This window comes from Phocoena sinus, chromosome 7 (assembly GCF_008692025.1).
Source record: "Phocoena sinus isolate mPhoSin1 chromosome 7, mPhoSin1.pri, whole genome shotgun sequence".
Classification (NCBI taxonomy): domain Eukaryota; kingdom Metazoa; phylum Chordata; class Mammalia; order Artiodactyla; family Phocoenidae; genus Phocoena; species Phocoena sinus.
In genome coordinates, this window is record NC_045769.1 from 106,019,610 (window position 1) to 106,030,770 (window position 11,161).

Below are 11,161 nucleotides of genomic sequence, written 5' to 3' on the forward strand. Positions count from 1 at the left end.
GAGACCATAGCGTAGGTTTTCTGACTAGTAGATTAAAAGTTGTTTCCAGGGACCCATCTGCATTGTGGATGCTCCTTTTCTTGACTTGTAGACTCACACCCCTTCATCCTCCTATATTAGTCCCTAATTTTCCGTTTCCTCCGTATATCTGGCCCTCTGGAGCTAAAAGTTCAGGCGATAGAAGGTTGCGTTTCTGCACCCCTTGGCATTTTCTTCTTTCCCTCTTATATGTAGACTCTCACTAGACCCTCACTACTCTGCTAGGAATGGCTTCCCCTTGAATGCAGCCAAAGCAATGGGGCACCAACACCCTGAAGCAGAGTTGCAAAAAGCCACATGAAAGCAATGTAGTTGCTGGAAATATGATTCCTTAGGTGTGTCTAGATAATACTCAGGTGCACCAGAACTTGTATCAGTTGATGCCAGTGAAAACTGTGAGGTTTCAGTTAGTTCTCTGAAAACACACAGGGTATTGACTCGCCCAGGTCATTAGCCATTAGGTTGTTAAAAACATGCCAAATGCTTTTATACTACAGGATTGGCTTCAATATGCAAAACTGTTGGCTGGCTACATAAGAGCCTCTTTATGGAAGATGTATTATGAAATAAATGATGCATTGCTTTTCTTTCTTTTTTACATTTTTGACAAAATTACAGACTTAAAAGTTGCTAGACTAATACAAAGAATTACCATATATTCTTTACCCAAATTCTCCAAATGTTAATATTAGTATATTTCTATATTTGTTTTGTCATGCTCATCTCCCCCTTTCTCTCTCTCCAGATAGATAGATTATAGATAGATAGATAGATAGATAGAGATATATGCACACAGTAGGTATCTGTGTATATAGGTAGATATGTGTTTGTTGATCTATGTAATCTATTATTGATCATCTATCTGTTTTTTTAAGAGTAAGTCGCAACTATGATGTTTACTAATAAATATTTGTGTTTCCTTGAAATTGGACATTCCTTTGCCTACGTAAAAGCCATGATTATCAAAATCCAGGAATTGCCATCGACAGAATATAGCATTATCTAGTCTACACACAGTATCCTGATTTTATCAGCTGTCCCAATATTGTGCATTATAATCAAAGCAGATCACATTTAATGTGTTGCACTGAGTTGTTATGTGTCTTTAAGCCTCTTTTAATCTGAATGATCCCGTCTATCCTTGGGTATCTTGACATTGATATTTTGGACGAACATAGGTGATTTCATTTATTTTTCTTACTGAAGAACAGTTGCTTTACAATATTATATTATTTTCAGGTGTACAACATAGTGATTCAATATTTTTAGATTATATCCCATTTAAAATTATTGCAAAACAATGGCTATATTTTCCTGTGCTGTATAATATATTCTTGTTGCGTATCTATTTTATACATAGTAGTTATTATATCTTAATACCATGCTCCTACCTTGTCCCTCTCCTCATCTCTTTCCCCGTTGGTAACCACTAGTTTTTTTTTTTTTTTTTTTTTTTTTTTTGGTAACCACTAGTTTGTTTTCTATACCTGTGAGTCTGTTTTGTTATATACATTCATTTTCTTTTTTTTCTTTTTTTTTTTTTTTGCGGTACACAGGCCTCTCACTGCTGTGGCCTCTCCCGCTGCGGAGCACAGGCTCCGGACGCGCAGGCTCAGTGGCCATGGCTCACGGGCCCAGCCGCTCCGCGGCATGTGGGATCTTCCCGGACCAGGGCACAAACCTGCGTCCCCTGCATCAGCAGGCAGACTCTCAACCACTGCGCCACCAGGGAAGCCCCATTTGCTTTATTTTTTAATACCACCTATAAGTAATAACAGAGTACTTGTCTTTCTCTGACTTATTTCACTAAGCATAATACTCCTTAGGTCCTTTAATGTTGCTGCAAATGGCAAAATTTCATGCTTTTTATGGCTAAATAATATTCATATATATTCATATGAATATATGTATCACATCTTCTTTATCCATTCATCTATCAATGGGCATTTATGTTGCTTCCATATCTTGGTTATTATAAATAATGCTAATATTATAAATGTTCATAACAGCATTTGGGTACTGCTATGAACATTTGGGTACATGTGTCTTTTAGATTTATGTTTTAGTTTTCTTCGGATATATACTCAGGAGTGGAATTGCTGGATCATATGGTAACTCTAGTTTTAGTTGAGGAACCTCCATACTGTTCTCCATAGTGGCTGCACCAATTTACATTCCCACAAACAGTGTACAAAAAATCCCCTTTCCTTCACATCCTCGCCAACATTTGTTATTTGTGGTTTTTTTGATGATGGCCATTATAATAGGTGTGAGGTGATTTCTCATTGTGGTATTAATTTGCATTTCTCTGATGATTAGTAATATTGAGCAGCTTTTCATGTGTCTGTTGGCCATCTGTATTCTTTGGAAAAATGTCTATTCAGGTCTTCTGCCCACTTTTTGCTTTTTTTTTTTTTTTTAATATTGAGTGTATGAGCCATTTGTTTATTTTGGATATTACCACCTTGGTGATCATATCATTTGCAGATATTTTGTCCCATACAGTAGTTTGTCTTTTCATTTTGTGGATGGTTTTTTTTGATGTGCAAAAGCTTTTAAATTTAATTAGGTCCTATTTGCTTATTTTTGCTTTTATTTCTTTTGCCGTAGGAGACAGATCCAAACAAAATATTGCTATGATTAATGTCAAGTAGTGTTCTGCCCATGTTCTCCTCTAGGAGTCTTATGGCTTCAGGTCGTACATTTAGGTCTTTAATCCATTTTGAGTTTACTTTCTGTGTGCTGTGAGGGAGTGTCCTAATCTCATTATTTTTATTTTTGCGATACGAGGGCCTCTTACTGCTGTGGCCTCTCCTGTTGCAGAGCACAGGCTCTGGATGTGCAGGCTCAGTGGCCATGGCTCACGGGCCCAGCCGCTCCGCGGCATGTGGGATCTTCCTGGACCTGGGGCATGAACCTGCGTCCCCTGCATTGGCAGGCGGACTCTCAACCACCGCGCCACCAGGGAAGCCCCTAATCTCATTCTTTTACATGTAGCTGTCCAGCTTTCCCAGCACCACTTACTGGAGAGACTGTCTTTTCTCCATCTTTGTCATAGATTAATTGACCATAAGTGTGTGTTTACTTCTGGATTCTCTTTTCTGTTCCATTGATCTATGTGTCTGTTTTTGTACCTGAACTGGAATCTCAGTTCTATCTCTTAGTACCTGTAAGATTTGGGCATGTAATGAATTTAAACAATATTTTCCTTTTGAAGATGATACACACCTCACAACAAGCTCTAATTAAACCCTTGTGAGGGAAATCTTTCATTGTTTTCTAGAGAAATAGATTCAGTGGAAGAGAGTGAGAATAAATACACAGAATCTTAGGCTGAAAATTTGAAGATGGAGTTTTACAGAAGCCAAATGATAGAATAATTTAAATGTTCTAGTTTGACAAAGAAAAGCCCCTGTATGTGTAGATGTGGTAAACTTCATTTAGGAAAAAATTAGAAATACTATAAAAAATATTATTTAAATGTGATTAAGTGGTTTTATATATATATATATATTAAATTTAATACTGAGTGCATTATTTTTGTTTAAGCTTTTACATTGATTATTTGGAAATATTATCTTACCTTACAGTAGATTTGCATCTACCATGCATCCTTTATCTTAATGAGGATCAGTTCAAGAAAGCCATATGAAAATTTGCAAGTTTGGTAATATTCAAATTTGGATGGAGTGTGGAAACATAGAATCAATAATTATTGGTAGAAGTAGGTATAAAATGTTTCATTCATCTATTCATTCATTAAATTGTATTCTTACTGTTTTCCAACAATTATGCTGGGAACTAGGAATACAAAAGTGAATAAATAAAATCTTTGAGCAAACATTTTTGATAAAAGTTTAGGAAACACTTGCTAAACTCAGAAATAAGCATATGCTTCAACACAGCAATTCCATGGATAAAATTTAACCAAATCTATCCAGATAATTGTAGAAAGACATTCAGAACAGCATTATTTATAATAGAAAAAAAATTAGTTTAATGTTTACCTACAGTAGTGGATAATTTAACTATCTTATGCTACAACTATAATGATGTAATATTCTGGAGAGACTAAGAATTAGGTAGATTTTATTATAGAAGGAAAAGAGTGAACTGTGTATTATTGCCCTATAATACAAATGTATGTGTCTCTGACATGTCTCTATGCTTTCATCCAAAAATTTATATAAGAAACTGTTAACAGTTAATTCAGGAAGTTAGATGCAGGGTATAAGTGGGGATAGAGACTTTTGCTTATCACAACTTTTACTACCATTTAAAGTTTTTAACATATGCATGTATTAGTATTACTTAAAAAAATAATGGACATCAAAAAAGATATAGATTAATGTTCCTTGATTTAAACCCCTATCCATTATTTTACCACATGCTCTCCTTATTAGGAGCTATGTGATCAAGCTCTTCTAGAATCTGCACGAGATAAAACATGGGAACAAATCTACACATATGACAGCTTTCATCTTCAAATTTCCTGTTGAAAGATCCAATTCATGTGAAAGAGAACTCTTTCTACCACTGCTGGAAACAGAGAATCTCCTCAAAGATGTTGATCAGGATGTGACAAAGAAGAGGGTAGAGAAAGTGGGACTAGAGGCTTAACTTCCCTAACAGTCACCTTGGATTAAACCCATAGGCTAACTGCCTGGACGTTTCTTCCTAGCCCTGTCTCCATCCACACAGTGTTATTTTTCTCCTTTCCAATTAACATTTTCTCAGTGACATTTGTATGTCAGAAGAAAGGAATTCCAAAATTTTTGACTCCATAAATTTTTCTGTTCTTGACCTTAAGACAAAAATTTAGATTCAAACACAGAACTAAACCATTAGCAGAATAAACATAGGATTCATATCTTTCATATAAATTAGGGAGTGAGAGGAGACATGATTAATAAGACCAGGAAGGAAAAATTACAAGAAAACATAATAAACATAGAACATAGAAAAAGAGAAATAACACTAACACATGAGTTTCTTCATATATATAATTTTGTAAAAATATATCTAGCTCAATCTCTTTTAGGAATGTAGATGTAAAATTCCAAAATAAAATATTACCAAACTAATCCAGCATGTCATGAGTTACTATGGTATCATACAGGAATGCAATTTCCTTCTAAAAAGCATAAAATTTATTAATTTAATCCATAATGTTAATATGTTACAGAAGAAAACAACATTAAGCTGGGTCAGTGTTTCTTAGCAGGGACATCGATCGCATTTGAGGAAAATACTGCCATGCATGGCAGAAGCTTTGGCATGTCTGGTGTCTCCCCAGTGAATGCCCCTAGTACTCTCCAATTACTGGAGCGACCAAAAATATGGACTCTCCTTTTTTGCACCACGTTCAAATGTTCCCTGTGGGAGACTGTCTCAGGTTGAACATCATGTCAACATAGAAACTAAGAAACTTTCATCAGGTTTAAGACCCATTCATTTGTATCCCCTTAAGTCTTAATACAGTGGGAATAGTTATGATTGTCTTTAGAAATAACAACAGCGAATATTCTTCTTAAAGGTGAAATGGTGGAATCCATTGCATTAAAGTCAGAAATTTGAAGAAGAAGCTGGTCTCATCACTATTATTCGTCATTATGGGGAGGTCATGCCTATGTCAGCATCAAAAATGGGGGAAAAAGGAGAAATAAGTCTCTATTTCTTAAGTCTTAATGGTAGTGGAGGGAATCATCTCCCTGACAAATCAAAGAGATGTATAAGTAGTCAAAAATAAATAAATAATTGCATGAGTATGCAAACGTGTGTGTGTGTGATGTAAGAAGACACATAAATACAACTACATAAGTACATAACGGTTGTGTATATATCAACAGTAAATAATTTAAAATGCAATGAAAAGGAAAACCCCAATTGCAGTAGCAAGAAAAGTTTAATATGGGAAAGCAAACAATAATTTTGAAGACCTGTATGAAGAAAATATTAAACTTTATTCATGGACATAAAGAAAATTGGAAGTAACGGAGAAACAGTCTATGTTCTTGGATTCTCTCCCAAATAAATCAAACATTTTAAGCACAACTCCTGTAGGTGGGAATTTAGTATGTGATAAAACTAGTATTTCACTTCAGTGATGATAGGATGTATAATTAAATCAAAGGTTTTATTTCAGATTCTCAGTGGAATTTTGATATTTGCTTGATATTTTGAAAAGAAAATTCTGAAATTCACCAGGAAGAACAAATTCTGTAAAGTAGATAAGACAACTTTAAAATAAGAATAATTAGGCAGTATTTACCCTAAAAAAATAAATTATGTAATAAAGATATATTATAGCAGTGTTGTATTAACACAGAGGAAAGGACAGATTACAAAATTCAGAAACAGATTCAACTGCAAAAAGACTTTAGCATATGAGACAGATGTCACTTTAAGTTAGTAAGAAAAAAATATGTTCTTTAGAAATATTTAGGTCAATATTCTGAAAAAAAAGAAGTTCTATAGTTACTTTATAATTTTCACCAGAATAAATTGTAGAAGGACTATATATTTAAAAATATTAAATAACATTCCAAATCTACTAGGCAAAATTTAGAGTGGAAATAAATACACACAAGTTTATGGTATTAGAAAAGTTTCTTTTCAGATTGACAGTCACGTAAAAGCACAAAAGAGGAAAAAATAAAAGACTGATAGGTATAAGTACCTATTAAGGTAGTAGTTTTAAAATAATAAACAGAGACAACAAATTAAAGACTGGAAAGTAAACTAGCAAAAGTAATAGATAACTGATTCACATATGAAACAAAATGATTAATATCTCTAATTAGAGCATTTTATAAATCAATAAGAAAAGAAAATAACTAGTAAAAGTGAGCAGAGAATATTAAAGGACTTATCACAAAAGTGAAAAGTTTTAAAAAGACATATGTGAAAACGCATTTATCCTCACCAGCAAATAAATGCAATGGTATGTTTTGTCTATCAGAGTAGATAGACAGACAAATAGATAGATGAATTTCAAGAAGGCATTCAAGAAGGGTTCAATGAAGGAACTGTTTACAAATATGTGTATAGAAGTAAGAAAACCCATAAGAAAAGGTGCATAAAGTAAGTCACTGCTACCCTTGCCTGAAGGGACAAGAGAGTGCATGGTTTCCAATAAGAGCTACAATGGGAAGAGAGGGCTACCCAGCAAGAGCTGTGATCTTGATAAACCACTGCAAAACCACATCAAAAAGGGAGGAAGAAAGGATGGTGAATCCCTTTTGGTCCTATGATCTGGATTAAACCAATTGGAATTGACATGGCAAGACAGCTAGGCTGTATAGGTCCATAGAGGATACCAAACAAGGGTGAAAAATGAACCTAAGGACTCAAATGCAGAATATATAATACAAAGACCTAATAAATCATTAAGCAAATATAAGGCATAGATAAAAGTTTGAAAGAAGGGAGAAAAGTTGCTCACGTGTCCTCTGTGCAGTATCACCTAAGGAAGCTTTTGGGTAGAAGAGGTAAAGGATCATAAGAGTAATATAAAATGGGAAATCATACATTATGAAAAAATTCTTGAAGATGAGTCATAACATAAAGAGAATGAAGAAAAATAAGGAGAAAGTGAATAAGTGAATGGAGAATTAGAAATGGTCAGAGAAGGGACAACAGAAGGAAGAGACAAAGGAGAAAGAGGATGGACATGGTCTCTAGCAGAAATGAAAAAAGTATAGACTTGTGGTGGATTTTTGTAGTGCAAAAGAGGTTAGACTCTTTTGTCTAACTTTTGGCCCATCCTTCTCTAGTTCTTTCCCTCTGAACACCCTCATATTTAATTGATCTTATTCCATTTTTGACCAGTGGTTTTCCTCCCCATGTCCCCTATTCTGACTGTTCTGTTTCATATCACCCTCCTGATCCCTATACCCTATTCAATTTTCCCATAATCTGTTGACATACAATATAATTTACTTCTTTGTATAAGTATTGTGTAGAGTCTATTGGGCCATGTAAAACTAAGCTCTAAAGGGCCAAAGCTTTTGTTTAGTTTATGCATGGATGTATCTTAAAGGCTTAGTACAGTTCCTGGTACAAAGTAGGTGCTTAAGAAATGTTGTTAAGTGAATGAAGAAATAAATGAATAACTCACAGAGACTACCTACATAGCATCACAAATGAAGCAAGTTCTGTTTCACCATATTGTCCCATTTTGCAAATTGACTGGTTGCTTTTCCCTCCTGACAGAGTCTCCATAAGAAAGAATCATCTCCACATCCTTGTACAGGCTTTTCTTTTTGTGAACCATGTGGTCAGATATAACCAGATTCTTATGCTGAATAAACACTTATGACTTTGGGTAAATTATGTAGCATCTCTAAACATCTGGAAAATTAAAGTAACAGTCCTTTATTTGGGGGCTTGAGAAAGACATCAGGTACAAAGTATGTACCAAATAATTCATTATTACTTATTTACCTTTCACGTACCTCCATGCTCTTGCTTCAAAAAGGACCACAGCTTGGGGGGGAAAAAAATAAACTATGAAATCCGTTTTGCCTTAAATGGAGCAAGCATTGAAAATATCCCCAGAGGCAACCTGTACCCGAGAAATTTTATTCTCAGCTTTGCAAATCTGATAAGTGAAAAATTTGGCAAAGGATCAGACATGCAGCCATGGGTTTAGATACTTAAACCAAAATTACCTTCTGAACATTCTGAAACTTTCTAATTGCTAATTGCCAATCAAGGGCTGTTTTGTAAGGCTTGGTTTCCACCCGGCTCCCACAAATGTTAATAGACTTTTAATTTAAACCCAGAAATGCAAAACAGTCTCATTTTTGGTCTGAGATCAGTCTTTAACAGTTGCCATTTTGTTACTTTTTTTTCAAAATATATCTTAGAGGCAAGAAAATTTGGCCAAGGAACTTAGCACCTTTTGTTAACATTCATTTTCTTGCATATGCCAACCTCTGAAATTCATGTTGGTTTTATAATCTTCATGTAAAATAAACAAATGAAAATAAGTAAAGTTTTAAATTTTGAAGTTTTCGGTCAAAAGAAATTCAAGTTTCTGGGTCCAAGGAAAAAGATTAACAACCATATTATGCACATTACCCAGTGAAACAAAGCAGCATTGACTTTAAATAAATCAGCCAAGAGGTGGTGAACTTGATCAAATAGTAAGAAATAGTGTCTGGTTTCTGTTCTGGACACACAATTCAAAAAAGTACCTAGTTTGTGAATGTATTTTAATCCTAACTTTGTGAAGGAGAAAACAAAGTCTTAAAAGCCTAGGGGAAGCACTAAGTAAGTTGCATGAGTATTTGGTCAGTAAGTTCCAGAGACTATCTGAAGTCAGGATGTCTGATTCAAGACATCTAATCTTAATTGTCTCTTTGTCCATTTATGCTAGTAAACTATCCCAAGGAAATCTAAAACTTTGTGAATATGATGGCTATCAATATCTTGGTCATTATTATATCACAAGAGAGCAAGGATGTCACAAAAGCATTTAAATTCTCCAATCAGTCAATTTTGAAGTAATCAGGAGAAGGATATCCTGGGTAGGCTTGGCCTAATCATATAAATCCTAAACAAAAGGGTCTAAAAGCCTAAGAGGATTTCCATCTGTCCTGGAAATTAGTCAGAGGGATTTCTACAGTTACAAAGAAATTAGTCTGCCAATAACCATGGGATCTCGGAAGAAAATTCTAAGCTTCAGATGGTACTATAGCCCAGGCTACCTACCACCTTGATCACAAACTTTGTAAGACCCTGAGTAGAGGACTCAGCTAAGCTGAACCCAGACTCCTGACCCTCAGAAACTGGGAGATAATAGATGTATGTGACTTTAAGCCACCAAATTTGAGGTAATTTATCACGCCCCATAGAAAACTAATATGTACTAAATAAGGATAATAATGCAATGCTCGGATAACTTACACAGATGCAAAGGTTTATGTTTATTCTCACTACAGCATTTTGAACACATCCTATCCATCCTCTGAGCTTAACACTTCTCATCTAAAAAAATGAGGCTTGCACTTAATTTTCACTTTTTCTTCCAAACAATTTGCTTGCAACTTGATATAGCTGACAATAGAAGCTTCAAATATTGAATATGGGAAAAGGATGAAATAGTAGAGGACAACATTTTCTTCTAATATCCTAAAACCACAATAATAGACCTTCATTTTCTCCACCTCAGAGTTGCCCCATTGCTACTTTGCTTTGCTTCCTCTATTTCTGTGCCCCTCTTTGATTAAAGCCTCCACAAATATTATTGTATAAATAATTCATACTGCTTTAGGAGGCCCTATCATAAAGCTTTACAGCTAGGCCACAAATGCAGTAGTTCCCTTTGGATAAGGTAACTGTTTCTATTAATAACTTTAAAAAACCCAGTTTAGAAGTCAAACTAGAATCAATTAAAATAAATAATACACTCAAACACCCAGGGAGAATGGCCCTAATTCCAAGAACTATAAATTTGAGAACAAACACTATGTGAACTCATTTCAATTAAATTGTCTTAGGTGAGTGTTCAAATGTCCAGAAAGTTTTTATACCTACTAACTAAATCACTGTTTGTCATAGGGTTGGGATTAAATGTTCTCTCGTCTTCCTCAATTTCCTTCTTTTTCCTAGATTCTGGAACGTACTGAGCCTTCAAATAACTAAAGAGGACATTGGTAATAAGTCTATGTCATAAGAAGAGAAATGACTCTTTTGGCACAATTATGCTATGAGGATAACAATATTGACAGTGCAAAAACACTGATTTACTGGTACCTACACCCAAAATAATATATCTCAGTTTATATTTTAGTGATATTGTTTCTTTTTACTGTCATTGAAATATAGTTGATGTACAATATGATGTTAGTTTCAGGTATATTACATAGTGATTGGGCATTTACATACTTTAAGAAATGATCACCACGATAAGTTTAGAAACCATTTGTCCCATACACAGTTATTATGATATTGTTGACCGTATTCTTTATGCTGTATTTATTTTATAATGGGAGGTTTGTACCTCTTAATCCCCTTCGCCTATTTTGCCCCTTCCCCAACCTCCTACCCCTCTGACAACCACCCTTTTGTTCTCTGTATCCATGGATCTGTTTTTGTTTTATTTTGTTTGTTTGTT